General features: G+C 42.1%; 1 pseudogene; it reads left to right on the forward strand.

Annotated features, from left to right (window-relative positions):
* The first annotated feature begins 1,070 nt into the window (after nucleotides 1-1,070).
* Nucleotides 1,071-22,323, forward strand: LOC132321023 (ATPase family AAA domain-containing protein 2-like; annotated as a pseudogene).
* The last annotated feature ends 1,169 nt before the right edge of the window (nucleotides 22,324-23,492 follow it).

Here is a 23,492-nt window from a genome sequence, read left to right on the forward strand (position 1 = left end):
CGATGAAGGAAAGGTGATGGAAATCCTCCTCGTGCAAAAGGTCTGTCTTATCATGAGAAGTTGTCAGGTGAACGGTGGGGATGACTTGTTCAAGGTTGACTGAGGAGAAGACCGTCAGACAGTTACAGGATTGCCCAGCTCTGTGGCTCAGGGCTGACCCCTCAGCAGCAGGTGGCCACAGCTCTCATTGCATGGCCCTGCATGGGCCTTACGCATGCATCACTGCCCTCCTGTAGTGACATTCTTCACGCTTCTGTCACCATCTCCATCAACTACTAATGGAAGTACCTCTTGGTAAAGTTAGTGTCAAGAAGTAGAAGAATCTGGTCGTTTTTCTGCCTTTTTCAGTGTGAGATGTAGTTTGGGGTATTCCTAATGAAACCTTGGGTTGTAAATTGAACAAGCCACCTCTCATGGTCATCACAGCTTTCCTCACATAGTAGAAGTGATAGTACTCATCCTCCTTGCAGAAATACCAATGTGAACAAGATCAATGGTAATAAAAGAAGTGTATCTTGAGTTCCCTTTGGCTTCCTGTGGATAAATGCCATCCTCCTGAAGGAAATCTTTTAATATCCCTCCAAATGAGGTCACAAATGGAACGGAAAGAGGAGAAAAACTCTCCTAACTAGATTTTAATCCCAGGACATGCAAGGTCAAGCTTGGCTGCTTCTCTGAACCAATGTTGAAATAAAAGGTGGGGGTTTTTTCATGAAACACTAAGTTTATCTGAAAGGTTTTGCCGCAATAATTTTTTCAAAGGCTATTAAGCTCAAGTTGTCCACAAGAAAGGTGTGGCGGAGAGGAGCTTTAGCTTTGAAAGCTGGTTGGCTGGGTTTTTTTTCTGAGGGCTACTTCTTGGTGCCGAAGTGGTTCAAGGCTTACCTGCCATGAGTTGCACCACTATCAAGTCATGAGACTTACAGAATAAACTTGCCTAAAGGAGGGAGAATTCCCTTCTTAGCTCAACATACATGGTTCAGATTAATATGTTCTTATTTCCTTCTTTCTTTCCCTAGGAATTTTCCTCTGGCAAAATTGAATGCTTCAGTGGACACTGTTTGAAATCAATGAGAAAAAACATGCCGCCCTGTTCAGACTCTAGCTTTGACAAAAGCATGGAAATATTAAGTGAAAATGTCAATTGAAGACACTTTACGAGGTATTGTATTTCTAGATGTCCAATCCCTGTTCAATTCATAGAATTAAAAGGAAAAGTGAAAGCATGCACAATGAGTCATGTCATGATAAATCTACAGCTAAAAATCTGCGGGGCAGTATGATTATGTTAATGTCAGTGTCAGTGTCTTAGAACGAGAATCACTCTTCTTAGTAAAAGTCTTCTGCTTGTATAAAAAACGTGCATCTTTTCCCAACTCTTTTGAGATCTCTCCTCCGCTTTGGTTACTGAGATGTTATTTGCACTATTGAGACTTCAAGATTAGCCGGTTAGGAAAGTTGCGTCCTTACCGAACTGTCTGCATATGGTACGCAGCAGACTTGGGACCTGAATCCTCAGTGTGGTCCACAGGCTTTTCTTTGCATGATGTGGAGCACTGGATTACAAACTTGGTCAGGTTCCCTAGTCTTGATGGGGAACAGTACAATACAAGACTTCTATACAATATTATAATACAATAATTCTTTTCTTCTTTCTCTCCTCTGTTCTCTTTCTTAATGTAGGCGGTTGGCAAAGCCAAAGTCAGACCAAAAAAACGGAAGAATATAAAGAAGGTAAGTAGTGGTAACTCCCTAGGATTCCTTTTTACTCTGGTTTCTGAGAAGGATTGTGTTTGGTCACTCCATCTATTTAACTTGGCCACAAAAACTGCTGAACTCATCAACCCAAAGCAGCTGAAGTTGTGAAAATAGATAGTGAAAAGATAGTGAATTTCCTACGAGTTTTACGAAAGAGGTAGGTGAGAATAGAAGGATATGCTATTAATTCCTGTCAGGCTTGGGGAGAACACAGCTTGAATTCCAGCCTGCTCTTAGGCACTAGTGCCTGAGAATCTGTTCCTTAGCTCAGGTTTCTTTGTGACACGGATTTTCTGGAGTCTGCAGGACACAAATTAATTGAAAATCGTTCTTGCAAATAGGAGGTAATATTTGAGTTAAAAAGTAATTCAGTCATGAGGCGCACAAACCCGCTGATGTGGGGAAGGTGTCACTGAAGTTCAGTGATTCACCTTGGAACTGAATCACTGTGCTGAGTACACAAGCAGGCTTGGTGCTGTGAGGCTGCTTGCTGGCAGCTGGGAAAATGCGTTATTTCCAGGCAGCGTATTTAAAGAAAAAATCAAGCCACTGCAGATTTTTTTACATTTTACTAGAGCAACGGTGAAATAAAGGGACTAACGTATTTTCTGTCTCAAAATATTTTATACATTAATGCATTGTAGTCACCAGAACACTGAAGACCGGAGCTGATGCAAAAGCTGCACAACAAGTCCATGAAGAAAACGGGGATTTGGAGGTCCGCTGAAGCTGCAGACTTCAACAAAGTCGTTACACCATTACAAATCAATCTGTTTTGTTCGACAAACTTATAACAAAGTAAGTGGGTTTTTTTCATGATCTTACAAAGCTACTAAAATGAGCCTTACTAGCAAGCCTTTCTGCTATGGCATAATATTGGCTAGGGACTTTCTCCTTCTTTTGACAACAGAAAAAGGTATTGTTATTCCTGGCAGCAAGAGCTAAATGTATTCAGTGGTCAGGCTGAGACTTCCCTACGTGCCCTTACGTATATGGTACATCCGTGTGACAACTGCTGGGCTGCAGGTGCCTTCCATAGTAGAGTTCCAACAGGGTGGTGCAGCTTGGAACTTCTGGGTTGTTACTGGCAACCTCTGCTAACATTCCGTGGTCGTTGATCAGGTAGGGTCTCCTCCTCGTCCTCTGCCTGCACTGGTATGTCCTGCTCGCAGGAGCAGGCAGTGCCCCTGTGCCGTAAGAAGAGCCGGCGGGGAAGACGGCCGGCCTGGCTGAACAAGGAGCTTATGCTGAGGCTCGGGGAAAAAAAGAGAACTTACCACCTCTGGAAAAAGGGGCAGGCAAGTGAAGAAGAATACAAGGACCTCGTTAGGTCATGCAGGGAGGGAATTAGGAAGGCGAAAGCCCAGCTAGAGCTCAACCTGGCCACGGTCGTGAGGGACAACAAAAAAAGCTTCTATAAATACATTAACAACAAAAAGGGGGCCAAGGAGGATCTCCATCCTCTACTGGATGCGGCGGGGAACATTGTCACGAAGGATGAGGAAAAGGCTGAGGTACTTAATGCCTTCTTCGCCTCAGTCTTTAACAGCCACACCAGGTATCCTCAGGGTATCCGTCTCCCTGAGCTGGATGACAGGGATGGAGAGCAAAATAGGCTCCCCATGATCCAGGAGGAAGCAGTTAACGACCTGCTATGCCACCTGGAGACTCATAAGTCTATGGGGCCTGATGGCATCCACCCAAGGGTGCTGAGGGAGCTGGCGGAGGAGCTTGCCAAGCCGCTCTCCATCATTTATCAACAGTCCTGGTCAACGGGGGAGGTCCCGGATGACTGGAGGCTTGCCAACGTGACGCCCATCTACAAGAAGGCTCGGAAGGAGGATCCGGGGAACTACAGGCCTGTCAGCCTGACCTCGGTGCCGGGGAAGGTTATGGAGAGGCTCATCTTGAGGGCGCTCACAGGACACGTGCAGAATACCCAAGGGATCAGGCCAAGCCAGCACGGGTTCATGAAAGGCAGGTCCTGCTTGACCAACCTGATCTCCTTCTATGACCAGGTGACCCGCCTAGTGGACGAGGGGAAGGCTGTTGATGTTGTCTACCTGGACTTCAGCAAAGCCTTTGACACTGTTCCCCACAGTATTCTCCTAGAGAAGCTGGCGGCCCGTGGTTTAGACAGGTACACTCTTCGCTGGGTAAAAAACTGGCTGGATGGCCGAGCCCAGAGAGTTGTAGTGAATGGGGTGAAATCCAGCTGGCGGCCGGTCACAAGCGGAGTCCCCCAGGGCTCAGTTTTGGGACCGGTCTTGTTTAATGTCTTCATTGATGATCTGGATGAGGGGATAGAGTGCTCCCTCAGCAAGTTTGCAGACGACACCAAGTTGGGAGGGAGTGTTGATCTGCTTGAGGGTAGGAAGGCTCTGCAGAGGGATCTGGACAGGCTGGATCGATGGGCTGAGACCAACCGGATGAAGTTCAATAAGGCCAAGTGCCGGGTTCTACACTTTGGCCACAACAACCCCAGGCAATGCTACAGGCTTGGGGATGAGTGGCTGGAAAGCTCCCCCGCAGAAAAGGACCTGGGGGTGTTGATCGACACCCGGCTGAATATGAGCCAGCAGTGTGCCCAGGTGGCCAAGAAGGCCAACGGCATCCTGGCTTGTATCAGAAATGGTGTGGCCAGCAGGAGCAGGAAGGTAATCATGCCTCTGTACTCGGCGCTGGTGAGGCCGCACCTCGAATACTGTGTTCAGTTTTGGGCCCCTCACTACAAGAAAGACATGGAGGTGCTGGAGCATGTCCAGAGAAGGGCGACGAAGCTGGTGAGGGGTCTGGAACACAAGTCTTATGAGGAGCGGCTGAGGGAACTGGGGTTGTTTAGCCTGGAGAAGAGGAGGCTGAGGGGAGACCTCATCGCTCTCTACAACTACCTGAAGGGGGGTTGCAGAGAGGTGGGTGTTGGTCTCTTCTCCCAAGTGACTAGTGACAGGACTAGAGGAAATGGCCTCAAGTTGCGCCAGGGGAGGTTCAGGCTAGATATTAGGAAAAAGTTCTTTACCGAGAGAGTAGTGAAACATTGGAATAGGCTGCCCAGGGAGGTGGTAGAGTCACCCTCCCTGGAGGTATTCAAGGAGCGTGTGGATGTGGCATTGTGGGATGTAGCTTGATGGACATGGTGCTGTGTGGTGTTGGGTGGGTTGGTTTTTGGTGTGTTGTGCCTTGTTGTTGTTGTGTGGTGGTTGGCTTGCGTGGGTTGTTTGTGTGATTTTTTGGTTTTTTTTTTTTTTTTTTTTTTTTTTCAGGTTGGACTTGATGATCTTACAGGTCTTTTCCAACCGTAGTGATTCTGTGATTCTGTGATTCTGTGAATTATTGTTAATACATTGATTTGTGTAAGGTGTGGGGCTTTGTACTTCGCAGCAAAACTGTTTAACCTGTTTTTTGGAAATAGGTGCTTGTGGCTGCTTAAGACTTCCAGGTCTGAGAGCATGTGCGGGAGGATGTATTTGGAAGGTGTTTCATGTGTAAAGAATTTGGGCACAGCCAATGTTGAAATTTGCCACTGGTGTCTCTGTTTTGGGATTGCCAGTTGCAGAGAGGTCTTCATACCAGAGCATCTTTTATGTACTTGCCCTCTAAATGAATTTTCTTAGCATCAGAACTGCCTTCACTTTTAATTAACTTTTCTTCCATGCTTATGAATGTTCTTATAATGCTTGGTTGAGTTAAGATACTGAGGAAAGTTGGATAAAGCCAAAGTGAAGTAGTCCCAGTGTTTCTGCCTGTCTGTCCATGGCTTAATTCTCTTTGTGAAGCCCAAATGGACATTGTTTTCAGAAAGGTTTGCCAAGTGTAACAGCAGTGGGATGTTTTTTCCAGCATGTATAGTCATGGAAAACCAGTACAAAACTTAGATTACAGTTAAGAGAAGAACAAGCAGCCTGTTGTCTGAGGAAGGCTGTGAACTGAAAATTACTTAATGCTATCATGCAGAACAACTTAAGTGCTATTATAAACTGCCATAATTTCTTTCTGTTGTCTTACTATGATCTTTAGAATTCTTATTTTTCTCTTGCTTAAATGGATTTTTTTTACTGTGCTCACCGAGAGGGAAAATAAACCTGAAAACAGTGTATTTTTGCAAATCTCAAATGCTTGTTCTTAAATCTATAAAAACCTTGAACATTTGATCTAATTTTTAAGTAGTGAGAGCTTGCATTCATGTATGTGCTGTGTTGACTGGTGTGGCTATTCGTAAGTGCTAAGAGTTGTTAAAGTAAACCCAGTTTAATGCCTGCAGTGACCTTTTTCCTTTATTTACTCACAGACATTAAATAGAAAACAATTTGAACACGTATTTAACTATTTAGGAAGTTTAAGCTCATTTGTAAGGTTTTCTGCATTCACTTGCCATTGTTATAAAAGCAAAAACCTTCTAGCTGCATCCTAAGTTAGAAAGAGCTTTTCTCTTTCTCCTTAATTCAAATCAGGTGTCTTCCACTAAACTTTCGGAAAGACGATTTGAAGGGAATTCACAAGGATCGAATGAAAATTGGAGCACGTCTGGCTGACGTTGATCCAATGCAAACAGATTGTTCAGTAAGTATTTTTAGTTCATTGTGTCAGTGAGATGTTTCCAGTGTTTATGAAAGCTTTCAATAACGTGCTGTCTACAGCTACCTTGGTTTACAGTTTTCTCTCAAGCAGTTTGAAAATTGCCCAGAGCATTTCCTTTGTGCTGACATACAATTTCTGATGGAACCTTATCAAGGTTGCAGCTTTCTTTAACATATAAAATGTGTTCTTTTGAATTTCTCTTTAGGTACGCTTTGATGGTGTGGGTGGTCTTTCTGATCACATTTCAGCTTTAAAAGAGATGGTCGTTTTTCCTTTGCTTTACCCAGAAGTCTTTGAGAGATTCAAAATTCAACCTCCAAGGTAACAGACATTGTTTCATAGAATCATAGAATGGTTTGGGTTGGAAGGGACCTTAAAGATCATCCAGTTCCAACCCTCTTCCATGGGCAGGGACACCTTCCACTAGAGCAGGTTGCTCAAAGCCCCATACAACCTGGCCTTGAACACTTCCAGGGTTGGGGCGTCCACAGCTTCTCTGGGCAACCTGTTCCAGTGCCTCACCACCCACATGGTGAAGAATTTCTTCCTTATAGCTGATCTCAATCCACCCTCTTTCAGTTTTAAAGCCATTACCCCTTGTCCTGTCACTACATGCCCTTGCAAAAAGTCCCTCTCCAGCTTTCCTGTAGGCCCCTTTCGGGTACTGGAAGGCTGCTCTAAGGTCTCCCCGGAGCCTTCACTTCTCCAGGCTGAACAATGCCAACTCTCTCAGCCTGTCTTCATAGGAGAGGTGCTCCAGCCCTCTGATCATCTTTGTGGCCCTCCTCTGGACTTGCGCCAACAGGTCCCTGTCCTTACGTGGGGGGCCCCAGAGCTGAACGCAGTACTCCAGGTGGGGTCTCATGAGAGTGAAGTAGAGGGGAAGAATCACCTCCCTCAACCTGCTGGTCCCCCATTTTCATGAGAATATTCAACTGAGGTATCAATATGTTTCCATGCTTCAAAATTTTCAGGAGTGTTGATGGGGTTTTTTAGCAGTAGTAAAAAGTAATTTCTTAAAAATGGATAGAATCCAGAATATATGTAGGTTCAAAGATGTACTGTGTGGGGAGAACATACTTTGAAAGTGTCTTGCCTTTAAAAGGCAGGGTTGGAGTGTTTTTGTTTTGAGTTCTACGTACAAGTCAACTTCATTAGTTTATAAGCAGGAAGAAGGAATTACCTACTGGTAGTCAACTGTAATTTGTTTCTTGGAAGTCCAGTTGTCTCTCCCACCGACTCTCTTTTTTTTCAAGTGCTCAAGTATCAAGTTTACAATTGATAGGACTTGCAACTAGAACCTTGCAGCGTTTGTTGTACTTAGTTATGAAATGAAATTATTAGAGATTTACTTGTTAGCTTTACATATTCTTGGTCAGCAAAACTCAATCATGGTATATTGAAATACGACTTTTAATCCTTTGCTTTCAGTAACTTTAAAAGTATTACAAGGAACAACAACAAAATCTGTGTTTTGCTTCTTTATTCATTTAAATTCTTTTTGAAACAGCAGTGTATTGGCTTTTCTAGCTGATGGCTATATTTATCTGATGGCTATATTTATCTGATGGCTATATTTATATATCCCAGCTTTAGACTTCCTCCTCATTTATAATCAGCAATGGGAGACCAAGTCCACTAACTTAAAGCTTTTTACGGGAGAATTAAATGCTTTACTATCAAATCTTGCCTTTTGTGAAAACAAGAATGAATGTGCCGTGTATCATTGAAGAATGAACTGGTGATTCATAAGTTAGCCCAGTCTTAGATTCTGTGCTGAAGTTTGTTCTTGTTTGGCTCCACTGTGCTGTAACCACCCCTGTTAGTTTGTCAGCAGTTTTGGAAGTGTTGTTCTGGGACACTACGATCATTTCTCAAGGTTCTGTACATCTGCATGATCCTCTTTATTCATGTTGTTTACTGCCTTGTTGAGTTGTGTGGGAACACAAAACTTCCATCTGGTTTGACTTTTCTCACGCTTCAGCTGTTACCGCTCTCTTACACGTCAAGTGTAAGCTAGAGAGAAGAGTTGTGTGTTGTAGGGATGAGGGTTGTAATAGGTACTTTGCCATGATGTTTTTTTCTTATGTGAATCTTTGGTATTTTTAATTGCAGAGGCTGTCTCTTCTATGGCCCTCCAGGGACTGGGAAGACACTGGTTGCTCGTGCACTTGCTAATGAATGTAGCCAAGGTGACAGGAGAATAGCCTTTTTTATGAGAAAAGGTGCCGACTGCCTCAGTAAATGGGCGGGGGAATCTGAACGACAGCTTCGTTTATTGTTTGATCAGGTAAGGTGGAAACGTGCCACGTGTTCTGTCCGAGTTGTAACTGTAGTTTTCTGTGGTCAATATTTTTAAGAACTCACTCTTTTTTGGGTTTTGTCAGTTCCTTCCACTGAAACGGGATTGTCAGTGTTTCTTTTTTCAGCGGGTTTTTTAGGGGCTTGAAATCTTGAGATGTATTGGGAAAGATTAATAAAACAAATGAGAGAACCTCACAAAGCAACACCCCCCCCCCCAAAAAAAAAAAACATCAAACAGCCACAAAAAAGGTTTCAAGAGGCAAGAGACGGTGGCTTTAGATCAGAGGGAAACAGATGCAGGCTGCAAGCATGGTCATTTAAATTCATAACAGAAGCTTGCTTCCAGAACCTGTAATTGAATTAAGTCCTGGCTCTGTTCTCGGTGGTTGCCAAATAGCTGTAAAAACTACTGGTATGATTTGTTTCCTGTCACCCAGTCTCAGTGGGTTGACATAGCTGCTGTCTTCTGTTACTCGTGCCACTTACTCCGTTAGCTCAATTAGTAGAGATCCCTGATGCTACTTGGAAAAATCTAGCTCCAGTGACTTTCCAACCATGACGTTTTTCTCTTTAAAATTGTGCTGGTTTACTTATGTCAGTATTCCTGTGTTTTCATTCTAGGCCTACCAGATGCGACCTTCAATTATTTTCTTTGATGAGATAGATGGTCTTGCTCCTGTGCGGTCCTGTGAACAAGACGAAATCCATAGGTAGTACATTTTTTGTACCTACATAGAAGCTGCCAAATCTTTGTGAAAAGAAGACCACAACCTATTTAACTTCATGTGACACATTCATTTGTCCTGAAAACTAGTAATTCAATGCTACTAAACTTCAGATGGTTTTTAAACAATAATTGAAAACAATTCACTAAGCTTGATAGCAGCACAAGACCTGTGTTACCTTGTCTGTTTTTTTATGTCTTAAAACGAGTCTTTCAGTAAGGAGCATCTCATCAATAAAAGCTTGTCCTTTTTGAGTGGTCATTGGAGAAGGTCATGTAAAACGTAACAAAATTTACTAAACCAGTGAATGAAAATTACATTTTTCTGTTAGCTCTATTGTATCAACACTTCTGGCACTTATGGATGGGTTAGACAGCAGAGGAGAGATTGTGGTAATTGGAGCCACCAACAGGCTGGATTCTATAGATCCTGCTTTACGAAGACCCGGACGGTTTGATCGAGAGTTCCTCTTCAGCCTGCCAAATAAAGAGGTCAGAACTTAAACTCAACCCTAATGCTAATGTGGCAAAGTCCCTCTTTGTAACAAAATCACATAACAGTGCAGTATCACGGAGCAGTTAAAGTCGAAATCAGTGTTGTACAACTTGGACAAAAGAAGGATGTCTGGAGAGAGCTGCGTTGTGCTGTGGAGGGCAGACCTGGTACTGAATATATATGACTAAGATGATTTCAACAAGTAGGTAGTTCTAGAATTAATTTTGGTTTCACTGTGACCAGCCAAGAAAAGGGGATGCTGCTAGTCACTGAAATGTTTAAGTAAGGATCAATGTCTGAATTAGCTATAAATTACTGCTATCTCATCTGGAAAATGAAAGAAATGGTGTGCACGCAAGAATTCCTTTCTGCTAACAACAACTTTTACCAAGGCTGGTGCTGGAGCAACTTAAGATTTTTCATTCCCAAAGTGGTTCATGTTTGCTTACTTATTTGATCCAATTAGGCACTTTCACCCTGAAGCACTCTTGCTCTCAGTTCTTGGTTTATGAATGGATAGTGGACGTACCTGTGTTGGACTGTTCCCAGGCTGGGTATCCTGGGCGTTACCTATAAGTATTTGGGGATCTGACATTCTTACTGGTACTCGCTAACAGCGACTTGGACAAAGATGTGAAGTACACTGCACAGGTGCAGGGCTTGGGAAGCTTCTAGTTCAATGGCAATAGCTAAGCAATGAAAAAATAGGTATATAGCAACAAAAACATATTGGGGGGACGATAGTGTGCAAAACTGGAACCCTGTTTTTGTGGTTTTTCTCTGGCTACCGCTGATATTGCTTTTTCTTTTAGTAGCACTTTTTGGAAAAAGGATAAAATGCTTATTGGAGTGAAGGCTAATAAAAGTGCACTGAGCAGCGTAGTTAACACACACATTTGCCTCCAGTTTCTATCTGCTTTCAGGAACAGGAGAGGAGGTGCCATGAAATGGATATAATACACGGTTCCCTACTGTGGAAGAATTCTAGAAATCTGCCATAATTGATCTGTGTACCAGGAAATACTTAAATGAAAGTCTTGCTAAGATCAGACACGAAAACAGGCAACATTTGACATTTTCTGGATCAATGACAGGAGTTTGAGTCATAATTATTGTTCTTTGTAGTAACTGTAGCAATTTGAAAGGTAGTGCTAGGACTGTCTTCCTTGAATGAACTGGCAGAAAACCAAATTTGATGAACTAATGAGCCTGTCAGCATGAGATTTTGCTGAATAGGAGAGAAAAAGTATTTTTATTAATGTGAGGTGGTTTTGTGTTTTGTTTTTTATTTTTAAGAGAAAACTTAGGACAAACCAAAATGCAACCATTTTGTTTCCAGGCTAGAAAAGATATTTTCAAGATTCACACACGAGACTGGACCCCTAAGCCACTGGACATGTTTCTTGAAGAGCTAGCTGAAAAATGTGTTGGTAAGTTTGAAAACAAAGTCAGTCACTGCACGTGACTGAGTCCTAAGGAATCTGAGCTTGTACCAGGCAGCACCCGAGCTCTTGTGCCTTGCTGCAGAGTGAGGCAGCTGACACGCCTTGGGAGCAAACAAAGTTAGATGCTTCTTTTCTTTTAATTTTCTTCTTGTCTCTCAGAACATTAAAGAGCTTTGGGGCATCTTCCTCAGGACTAAAGTTCTGATTAGGAGGCCACTTCATAAGCGCAGGGTATCAGGCTGTGAGCCACATAACAAAACTTCTCTGCAGTTCGGTAACGCTTTGGATTATCTCTTAGCCTGTTAATTTTTAGCTGCATACAAAGTCTTTCAGTGTTGCACTTTGGAAACCTTGGCCTTGACTTCTGTGTTGCCTGAGACTGACACAACATTTCATTCTTGTTTTGTTTATTAGGATACTGTGGTGCTGATATTAAATGCTTATGTGCTGAAGCTGCCCTCTGTGCTTTGCGCCGCCGCTATCCTCAAATATACAAAAGCAGTGAGAAACTGCAGTTAGATATTGCTTCTATTAAAATAACAGCGAAGGATTTTGTCATGGCTATGCAGAAGACTGTTCCAGCTTCACGGAGGGCTGTGGCTTCACCTGGGCGAGCACTATCACCTATTTCAAAACCACTGCTTGAAAACACACTAGCAAGAATTTTACAAGCCTTGCAGAGAGTATTTCCCCACACAGAGCTTGCTCTAAAGAAGGACCAACAGCAAGGTATAACAATAGTAGCCGCTTCTTTAAACTTCTGCCAAAGCAAAAACTTCCGATTTGTGCAATCAACATACAGAAACCTCTCAGCCATAATGACAGTAGGATTTTATAATATGCACATGCACGCCTTTATTTCAGGAATATCGTGCATAGTTTTTATTCTGGATTCTAAACTGAAGTGCTGGATGGGAGCTGTGAATGACTCGCAATACATAGGAGAGAACTATGCATTCTCTCCTAGAGCACCCTGTTTCTGACAGTAGCTAATATCGTGTTTATCATTCGTAGAGATGGATTTAAGGTTTAATGTGTGAGGCACCTCTTTCAAAATAAATGTTTAAATGGGGGGAGAGGGCATTTTTACATGAATGCTTCTAATTCCTGTGAAGAATGTCAGAACCACAATACAAGTATAAGTGGTTTAAGCTAAATATTGTTACAGCTATTGTGATTTTTAACCATCGTCTCTTAATTTGAATGTTTGTGGATCACATTGTACGCCTGCACATGAGATCAGAATGTTTCAGTAACGTATACTCTGGGGCTTGGCTTGCATAGCATATGTGAGCTCACACTCCTGACTGCATCAGCCCTGACCAAGTTGTCTGTCGGTTGGTGACAGCAAATAAATTGATAAACTCGCTGCACTCCTGATTAACGGAGATCCATGAATAGTTAGTTATTATCCTAATCCCTGGAGAATATCCTACCAGTATTACTCCCAGTAGAGCTGGTAGATTGTTTGCATTGGTAAAAGAGGCAGAAACCCACCAACAATATAAAAGCAGAGAGGCTAAGGGATTGGTAATTGCATCCTGTCTCCGTTGTTGGCCTTTCATGATCTCTTCCTTCGGGGATCTTTGAGGAACCTTATTTAGAAGATGTGTTGGTCTGTATATTCTGACTCACTAGTCCTAGACAAAGGGAAGGCTGTGGCCACCACGTCCACTTAATTTCCCCACATCCAGTGGGGGAACCTGCTCCAGAAGGAAGTGGCCTTGTTGGGTTCTTCAGGTGTCTAGGAACTATAGAAGTTCCTAATCATCTTTATTCTAAGGAAGAAACCTTCTGTTGTTTTCACCAACAGAGAGAGAATACCTTATGCAAATCATGTGATGTAGGACAGCTTTGTAGAGACTTGTGCAATCTCCTTAGATCTGTGGTAGGATAAACTCTTCAGAAAATAACATTCGGCATGTGCCCTCAAATGAAGAAATACAATATAAGGGGTCTCCAGCACTGATTTAGAAGCTGTATTAATGTGAGAGCGAGATATGGACTATTCAGGAAAGTTAACAAACCTCTCTTGTCTTTCAGACAGTTTAAATCATATTTTAAGAAATTATGCGATTGACAGTGATGAGGAATCACCATCAATCTTTGAAGATAAGCCAACTCCTAAAATGCCTGGTAGACAAAAGGAAAAATTCCTCAATTTTAGCAGGTACATATTTGTCCCTTTATGTTTGCATTATTAAGATGGCCGTGTCTGTAAACAGTTTTGGTGTGAGGGGTGGTAGCTGAAGAAGTAGAGGGGAGGGGTGTGGGGGGGTGATCAATATTTGCAAGAAGTAAGCGTGAAGATCCAGCTGGGTACTGAGGTTCTAATGGAGTACACTGCCATAACCCATCAAACTGAATGGCCCAGCCCTCTTTTCCTAAGTCAAAGTGGTCCACAGACTATTAGAATGTGTTGATTTAATCCATGGCATTCCTTGAAAGACTCAAGACCAAAGAAACGTGCTGCCTGTCCTTTTAGCTAAAAAAACCCTACAGATCCGTGTAGACATCTTTTGCCCTTCTAATTTCCAAGATTGTTAAACCAGCAGCGAATTATGTAGCAGAAACAGAACGGAGAAATGGTTTGTTAAAACACTGTGAGAAAAACTTAAACAATGTCTGCATTTTGTACCTTTAACCGACTAAGTTTATGTTAACTTTTTAACATTTTAATGTGGAAGTCATATAAGCTGACAGTTGAAAAAACAGATTATTGTCGTCACTGGTGGGTCAGTTATTTTTCTCACTTTCTATTGCTGCGCTGTCCAGAAAATCTTCTGACCTGCTGAGCTTGGTTAGGTCTCTAGATCTTTGACTTCAGCCAGCAAAGGTACAATAGTATTGTGGTGGAAAAAACCGAATGCTCTTCACAAATGTGTTTCATCCTAGTAAAGCAGTATTACTAGGAAATTAATAGACAATTCAAAGATGAAACATTAGAATGACTGAATAAAATAAATATACATCTTAATACATATTGAGTGTACTGCTGTAATTTAACCAGTCCATTTGTGTACTTCTTCAGATACAGCTAATATGTTTCAGTGCCCACGTTAATTTTTTTCTAGAAATGTTGTTCTACTCCTTCCTTCCCACTATCTCCAGTAACTATGGCCAAATTTCAGCTAAACTAGACAGATGTAGAGATCTCACAGCTACTTAAACTCAAGACCTACTGAAAATCAGTGTCTACGGGCAGTGAGGAGATCCAGATTGGCATGTGCTGAGAGATAGAGTAGTTATTCTCCCCCATATCGGGTTACTGATGAGTTGTCACATGTGTATTTGGCTGGACAGTCCCCCTGTATGATTTAAGAGCCGTTACTTAACCCAGCCAAAGGAACAGCAGACATGCTGGGGATTGGCAGGATTTCTTAAGGGAGGTATGGTACAAGTTTTTTAAAAAGAAAATGGGCTTTGACAGTGTTCCTGATCACAGACCAGCTTATTATTTGCTGGAACATGGAGAGAATTTACCGGAAAGGGAAAAAAAAAAGAAAGAAAGGTGTATAGGAAAAAACCTTATCATCTGTGTGCCTATTCATCACCTCATTTTTAAACTTCTTTTCTTCTTCATGTTCTAGAAATGCTTATTACCAGCCAACATCTTGCAGGCCACGGTTCTTACTAGTTGGAGAGCCAGGATACGGGCAAGCTTCTCATTTGGCACCTGCAGTAATACATGCCCTGGAAAAGTTTCCAGTCTATACACTAGACCTATCTGTTCTGTTTGTTAGCATCACATCATTGGAAGAAACATGTGCACAGGTACCTTTTTTTCTCTTTAATCTCATAGGATTCATGAACTGTATATAAACTAGTAAAGTAAGCAAAATTCATTGTTAATGGAGGTGGCCTGGTTTGAATGTGCTGTTAGGTTTACTTCTGTCTGAAAAGCCACTTTTCTGCTAGATCAAATGATACCAAATGAGGATGTTACATGTGGCCCTATCTTTCATTCCAAAGGAATGGAAAGTGAGGATGTTGCTAGCAGCTTGGGAAGCTGGGAGGTGCTGCTAATAAACCCCTCTTTATAGCAAGAAGTCCTCCCCATCTCGGTAGGATCCAGAAAGTTGTTTTCATTGCTGCTTAAGAATCTGTGCTCCCAGTAGATGGCTCTGCAGCAGCCTGACTGCCTGTCATGCACTTTTTGTAACCTTCATTTTCATTATATTTGTAAGGCAATCAAGCTTTTGGGGAAAAGAAGTGTTTCTTTTCTTATATATACATATACAGCTTGTACTGCTGCAGTATATGCAGTAAAAGCGTTAAAATTCATGGAACACTTACGTTTGTTTTTCTTATACTAGAAATTAAATATAAGCAGATTTAGTGCTGTTTTCCTTTTTACTTTTAGGCAGGAAATCCCTTTCATTGTTTGACATCACTGTATTAAAATATTTTCACCTTTAGTAGCAGCATTTGAGAGCTCTACAAGTAAGGATGGACATGTTACATGACTGGAGACTCATTTGTCACATAAGAGGAACAATTCCTTTTGTGTTATGTGATGGTTGCACCTGCGGTCATATAACTAGCATGTCTAGTCACTGCCCGGATATACCACGTGCACTTCCCATCTTGTGACAGGAACTCCCTGAATATTGATAATCTGAAAGGGTGCACGGAGAAATTTGTCATGTGAAAGGACTGTTGCCGCTTCCCTCATGTGGTAGATGCATGTCCTCTTCTGTGATCGAGGTACCATCTGTAGGCAATGGCTTGTGGTCTTCCGAAGCATGTAATCTGGTCTGATTGATAATGAGAGGCTGTGAGTGATTTAGCTATTCAGGCAGCTATTCAGACTGGTCACCTCTTATAAAATGTACGTGAAGTTATGAATTGTAACCAGGCTTCTTTCACAGTGTCAGCCCTCATCTTTTCACATAGGTCTTTGCTTGTTCAAACTGTGCTTCAGAGTGACTTGGATATGTGCGCACCCTGAATTGAAAATGGTGCAGTCAGAGTCGTGTAGTGATTTACCCAGGCTAATACATCTTGCTCAAGGGTTAGTCTTGTTTTTTCAGGCACACCACCACAGCAGCTGAGTTGTAAGGCTCTTTAGGCATTACCTTACACCTAAGTAGTTTTGAAATCAGGCAGAGATTCAGGTCAGTTTCTGTCTGTGTAGCAATGTCCATATTTGAGTAAAGTGAAAATTTTGCCTTATTGTTAAGGAGTTGTTCTTTTGTTGGATTGTTTTGATGTTTTGGCTGCATGTGCTCCTATTTCATAAGATAGTTTGACTGACACGTAGTTATTTATTAGCCTGTTCTACATGGTTTAGTTTTCTTATCCAAGCTTTCATTTTACCAGTTGATGCGAGAAGCACAAAGAACAGCACCAAGTATCATTTATATTCCACATATCCATTTGTGGTGGGAGGCTGCTGGAGCTACATTGAGAGCTACTTTTACAACACTACTGCAGAACATTCCAGCATTTGCTCCAGTTTTGCTGCTTGCAACATCTGATGTGTGTCATGCAGATCTCCCAGAAGAGGTACTTGTGTTGATACTTTTCTTACTTTTTTTAGTCAGTTTTTTGTTAATTTATAAATCCTTTAAACATTGGAGTACTGTGCACTCTTAAGCAAATTCATACTGTTATTACTCAGGCACCCTAACCAGGTCTCTTAAAATTTGCTTAGACAAAACAATGCTTGAAAGCATTTGCCTAAAGTGTTTTCTGAGTAAAGAGCTTGACTTTGACCCAACTTTTTCCCCCTTCTCACACACTCATGCTCATTAGACAGACATAAACATTTACTTCAGACAATAATTCCAGTGACTTCAAGATTGTTAGGTATGTACTTAGTCAAGAATATACGGTGCTTGAAATGTACATGGGAAAAAGATACTTTTACTGAAAAGTGAAAGATAGTTTTACAGAGAAAGTACGATGGTCACACTCTTAATGATGGAATGTAATTTCAAATTTAAATTCTTTATTAAAAATCTCAATTTCTTTCTTCATATCGGTGAAAGCTTTACAAATCAGAAAGCTAAGTTCCAACTTCTGTTTAAGTAACTTGGAAATCTATTTTTAGTTGTATTTCTTAACAAAATTCAGTCAGAGTATGTGCTTAGCTTTCTAGGTATCTGAGAGTGTGCATTAAAGGAAGGTGTTCAAAATGTGAATATGCTGCTCTGATTATTTTGTCTCATTTACTGGGGGGGAGAGAGGGGGTTGCCTAGATGTGTTTATCATCAAATGCTTTGAAAGGGCTTAACTTTCTACAGAAATTCTTCTACGGTTAATAAATTCTTTCTAAAATAAGTATTGAAATTCCTTCCATACTTTCTGGTAGTAGAGATTGAAAAATGGAGTAAAACTTGGAAGTGTGCAGCTTTAGACACCTCATTTAAATTAATTTAAAAAAAAACCACAGCACCTTACCAAAAAAGCCCACACTTGTCTTCTGAATCCTGCCTGTTCCTTCTATAGCTGCCATAAAGATTCAAACTAAAGGACAGCAAGGCAGGTAAATACATAATAAGCAGTCTAGGAGGTGCTGAATGTCAGCACTTTATCAGTGTGTCATAGGGTCCCTTCATTGAGCTTTAACTCTAGAAGTGTTCCTTAGAGAAGATACTTTAATTTGCCATGCTAACCTATGAAAATCCAGCCTTTTAAGGCCAAGAAGATACCTTTTCACAGTTTGTCTTATCAAGGTGATTATTCGGTTTAATTTGGAAAGGCACTCATCTTTTTGGAACAGAACATGAATGTGTGTGACCTTACATCTGAAATATCTTTTCTCCTCATGCTTTAGATAAAAGAATTGTTTATTAATGATGATGAAGTGTTCAAAATCCAGTTGCCTAATGAGGAAGAAAGAAGAACATTTTTTGAGGACTTAATTGTAAATCAAACTGCTAAACCTCCTGCATCAAAAACTAAGACAGGTGAGGATATTCTACATAGAAAACTTTGCTAACTGTAAGTTAACAGCTCTACAGCATTTGCTTTGGTGGTAATTTTCTATCAATAATTTTTCATAGGCTTGTATTTGAGTACCGTAAATTGACTAAAAGTTTCTGATTCTTTTAAGCTTGGCAGACATTGGAAGTACTGCCTGTAGCACCACCGCCTAAGCCTCCACAGCTGACAGAGGAAGAAATAAGACAGCTGGAGGAGCAGGAGGAGGATATATTGCGTGAACTGAGGATTTTCTTAAGGGATGTGACTCGTAGACTTGCCGGTGACAGACGTTTCAGAGCATTTACAAAGCCTGTCGACCCAGAGGAGGTAAATTAGTGTTGATCTGTAATACCATTTTATCTGCGTGTATTCATAATTTCTGCGTGTTTATATTTCTCAGAGTTCGTGTGCTCTTTATAGGAAGGTTTGTCTTTGTTTTTAGGACCGTACTATTCTGATTTTTCAAGAAGCAGGAAGTTTGCTTTTACTTTTGCTGACTCCTTGAGGCCCTCAAATGTCTGTTATTTGAGTTTCACTGAAAGCCCCGGGTTCCTTCTGCAATGCCTTCAGAACTTTAGAATATTTCAGTTGGAAGGGACCTATAACGATCATCTAGACCGACTGCCAGTTAGACCGACTGCCAGTTAGACCGACTGCCAACACAGTTCACTCATGAAAAGGCTTTGACATGTAGGCATGTTACAGCACTGAAAAGCAGAGAGATCTCTTTCTTTATAATTATAAACAGTATCTATAGGACTGTTTTAATAAAGCCTAAAGCTCTTTAATTGACTGTCAGTAGTTTCTGTGAGAACAGGAGTAAGAACAGCAGTTTTTAAAATAAATTCTAAGATTCTATTCTCTGTTTCGTCTGGGGCTCCTCCGTATAAGATCAACCATAAGGGCTGTGTGGTTTCTTCTTCCTCCCATATGCTTTCTTTTTTTTTTCTCATGTAATGTATTGAATAAGTCTAAGCCAGGGGCATATACTTCGAAGTCAGCTGTCGTTTTAATAGAGCTTTGCATTTCAGCAAAGTCCTGTTCCCCTAAACATCCACTGACTTGTCTTTCCCTTTACTTCTAGTTTCTGAGATGTAAATAACCTAAACAAACCTAGATGTCCTCATCTCTACTAGTCATTAGGCTCCTTTTATGGTCTGAGTAAAGAAATCGGCACCTCTCGGTCCAGTTATCTCATGCAAAAGTAGATGCCTAGGACAGATACTTCAAAGGTGCATTCCTGCACCTTTTTCTTCCCGCCAACAACAAAGAGAATCTCGGGTGACTCTACTGAGAAAGCTTTCTTTGCTGTGATTTGCTGAAGCAAAGTGAAATGAATCCCACTCTGGGTGTCTGCTCCCTTCTCTGCCCCACACGTGCTTCTGACCTCCCTGCTTCTTGTTTTTCCCTCTTCTGGTCTGTCTCTTCAAAGCCAGTTGAAATAGCCCTTCTATTTTCAAGCAACTAACTGGTTAATTTCCATATCTTTGGATGTGTCATAAATATTTGGGGTTTTGAAGAAGTCCTTTATTTTACGTTATTAAAATAATTAATGTTGGTAGATACTGTGTTAAATCTCTGAACACGCATATTTCATTTGTAGGTACCTGATTATGACGCAGTCATTAAACAGCCCATGGACCTTTCGGCAGTTCTCTCGAAGATTGACTTGCACCAGTACCTAACTGCAGGAGATTTTCTAAAAGACATCGATCTAATCTGCAGCAATGCTTTACAGTACAACCCAGATAAAGACCCTGGAGGTAAGAATGTGTTTTGATCCCTAATTTGGAAAAATTAAAAATGTATAAATTGATAAACGTCGTCTGTGGACAGTAGACTTGGGATTAGATCATTTTAAACATCCACAGAGAGCATTTCTTGCCAGGTTGTAAATGTTGGAGCATTAAACTACTTGGACAAGAAATTGTGATAGAAGTGTTGATCAGTAACTAGTGCTTTTGCTTTAATGATTAACTTTTATGTTGTTATGCTGAAAATATTCACTGAGATAACCCTTCAGAACCTATCTATGAAAAGAGCAAAATCTTTCGATAAGTAATCAAAAGAAAGGATTTCATCGGCTGGTAGAAAAGACTCAGTTCTGACTGTAAAATTTCAGATCGTCTCATTAGGCACAGAGCTTGTGCTTTGAGAGATACTGCATATGCCATCGTGAGAGAGGAAATGGATGAAGATTTTGAACAGCGCTGTGAAGAAATTCAAGAATCTCGCAAGAAAAGAGGTATGGTTTTTGACGCTAATGATTTCAAGACTTGTCTCGGTATTTGTAACCAACAATGCAAGACACAATTCTTTGCTATCTGTTCTTTATTCCAAGGTTGTAGCTCTTCAAAGTATGCTCCACCTTACTACCGTGTAATGCCAAAGCAGAACTATGTTCCTGGCTGTGAGAAAACAGACCCAAAGTGTAACGAAAAGATGAAGATGCCAGCAGCGCCTGTAGATTCCAGTACACCGTGCTCTGAAGGCAAGTTGCATTTTATTCAGACTTTCTTGGAGAAGGTGCTAAAGTCACTGATACCTTCTCTGGTTTTGTGACATAACAGGTTTCTGTGATGCCTGGTTCTTCGTGCCGGAGGCGTTCAGTGTTTTTAATTTGTTTCAAAACGTGAGATAAATCCAGAGGTCATTCATTCGATAGAGTTATGAAGTTCAAGTACAGTGGATGGTTTACATTGTAAGACACTGGACTTGATGACCCAACTGATGTTTAACGGCTCCTAAATTGCTCTCTCTTGAAGTCAAAAATGTTGTACATGGCAGTTTCTGAATACTCAACTAGCTTTTAGTTACGAGAAACAGTATTTTTCCCTTCCCTGCCCTCAAATGCTAAAATCTATGCCACCTCTTAGTGTGATTTCCAGCTGAAGGGGGAAAGGGCAGAAAAATAGGGGAGCAATAATAATAGATATGTAAAGGAAAGACAATTATTTCCTCACTTTTCCTGTGAAAAGGACATGAAAGAACAAAGGGACTTGGGTCTCTCGGCTAAAACGCATGACATGGTGTGAACTTTCCTGGTCTCCATAACAGGACTAGGAATTTTGCCATTGACTTCACCCATACACTTTGTGCAGTACTCCATCGATACAAAGAACGGTGGGTTTTTCTGGAAGGCAAAAATGCTAAGTTTGTTTTAAACAAGGTTAACAGAAAGTGTGTGAGGTGTAAGTCTTCACAGGCAAATTTTTCTCCAGCAAATATTCCCTTAAAATTGTCTCTTTAACTCTGCCCAACATGTGTTTAGCTTCTGAAGTTTACAGCTTTATAACCGATTTGAAGAAGGGCTCATCTCCAAATGCTTTTCTGTTCATCTATATTAGTTCACGTAGTAAGACAGTAAGCAACTTCACCTAATAACTTTGCTTTCTGGTCATACTTCCTATCTAAAGTAAGAATTTTCTGCTCATAAAATCTTGAAGCTGATGGTTTTGTGAGTGAAATTCTGTAGCTGGCTTTTTAAAATCTAATAGCAAATTGACCTCATTAACTTGCAACTCTTTCTCTAGACATATGTAGGGAGACAGACAATGTTACCTGAGCTCCTTTGATAATTTTCCTTGTAAGTCAAGTAAGATGAGGATGCTGGATTTTGAAGGAAGAACTGTTTTGGTAAGGTTTTGGCTTACTTTTGCTGATATCTTTTTGTAGAGATGTCAAAAAGGAAACGCAGAAAGAACAAAGCGTCTTCAAGTATCGCAGCAAAGAGGAGGAAATTTTAGTTCAATAAAGAGAATAAAGTTCCAGAAGACCAAAATGAAGTAGAGAGTGCGGAAGAGTCTCCAGAAGAACATGTTTCTAACATGGATTGCACGGAAGTTGAGTCCACACAGGATTCTTCTATGGAAGAAAATGGAAGTGTACTTCAAGAACGACAGAAAAATGGGCATGAAAATAAATGTGGGTCAGAAAACGAAAGAGAGAGGGTTCTCCTTGTGGCTAAATCTGCTTCTGAAAAGAAGAGTGTCATGCTTTCTGAACATTCAGACCTAAGAGAGGACAGTGAAATGCCAGATTGCCAAATAGCAGCAAGTTCTGAAGACGGAGATTCAAATGGTAAGTGAAAGGTCAAACAGGTCCTTTAGCTCCTTTTTCTTCCTGAGGAGGATTACACTATTTATTAGGAGGGGGGAGGGAGGGGGGGGGGGGCGGGGAGAAGGGGAGGGGAGGGGAGAGGAAATATTTCCAGTCGGAAGGGACCTACAATGATCATCTAGTCCAACTGCCCAACCAGTCGAGGGCTGACCCAAAGTTAAAGTATGTTGAGGGCACTGTCCAAATGCCTTTTCTGTGGGCACTGACAGGCAGGGGGCATCGACTACTGCTCTAAGAAGGACTGTTCCAGTGTTTGACCACCCAGGAAATGGTGGGCATAGCCCCAGGAAAAGGGGGAGAAAGCAGCACGGGTGGGGATAGCAATGCCACCTGCACTGTGAGAAACACCAAGACTTTTTTGGCAATTTTCAAGCCTTTATTTTCTTTTACTGCCTGATAATTAGACTTAGAGGGCTGGCAGCCCTTGAGGGCCGGCACATGCCCCAGCTGCTGGCCCACCCCGGTTTCGGCAGTGCCTGGGGCATTCTTCTAGTGCTGCCGGCGGGGTGGCCTCTTCTTGGCTGGAGAGGAAGCCTCGGGGCTGCTGGCCCTCCTCTTCGGGGGTCGCCGTGGCCCCCCAGGGGAGTGGTCCCTGCCCCGGCTGGGAGTAGATGGATGTGCCATGGCCTCCTCGGGATCCTCCGCGGGCTCTTCTTGCTCCCCAGGAATAGGAACGGGGGCAGAGGGAGGGCTGCCAGGACCCCCACGAAGGGCAGCTGCTGAGGTGCTGGGGAGGTCGTCCACGTTGGTTCCCTCGGAGCTGCTGGAGGGGGCCGGGACAGGTGTGGGAGACCCTCCTCGGGAGGCAGCGGGGCTGGGGGCAGCCACGGGGCTGCCCTCCCGCTCCCCGGCAGCATGGCCATCCTCCAGACCCAGCAGACGGTGGGCTTCCCCACTGCACCATCGCACAGCAACATTAATAAGTTGGTGCACAAATGTTGCCGCACGGCTTTGGAGGGAGGCCCCCAGCAGCTGGACCAGTAGGTCTTCATGTAGCCCAAAGAGGACCAGGAGGGGCATGACGAGGTCCTCCACGATGGCCGCCAGCGAACGCCGGTTCCCAAAGATCCGTCCCAGCTCCTGACGCACCCAGGTCAGAAGGGGCTGGAGGAGAGCTGGGTGGACCCGGAAAAGGGAT

Source organism: Gavia stellata, unplaced genomic scaffold, assembly GCF_030936135.1.
Source record: "Gavia stellata isolate bGavSte3 unplaced genomic scaffold, bGavSte3.hap2 HAP2_SCAFFOLD_38, whole genome shotgun sequence".
Taxonomy (NCBI): Eukaryota; Metazoa; Chordata; class Aves; order Gaviiformes; family Gaviidae; genus Gavia; species Gavia stellata.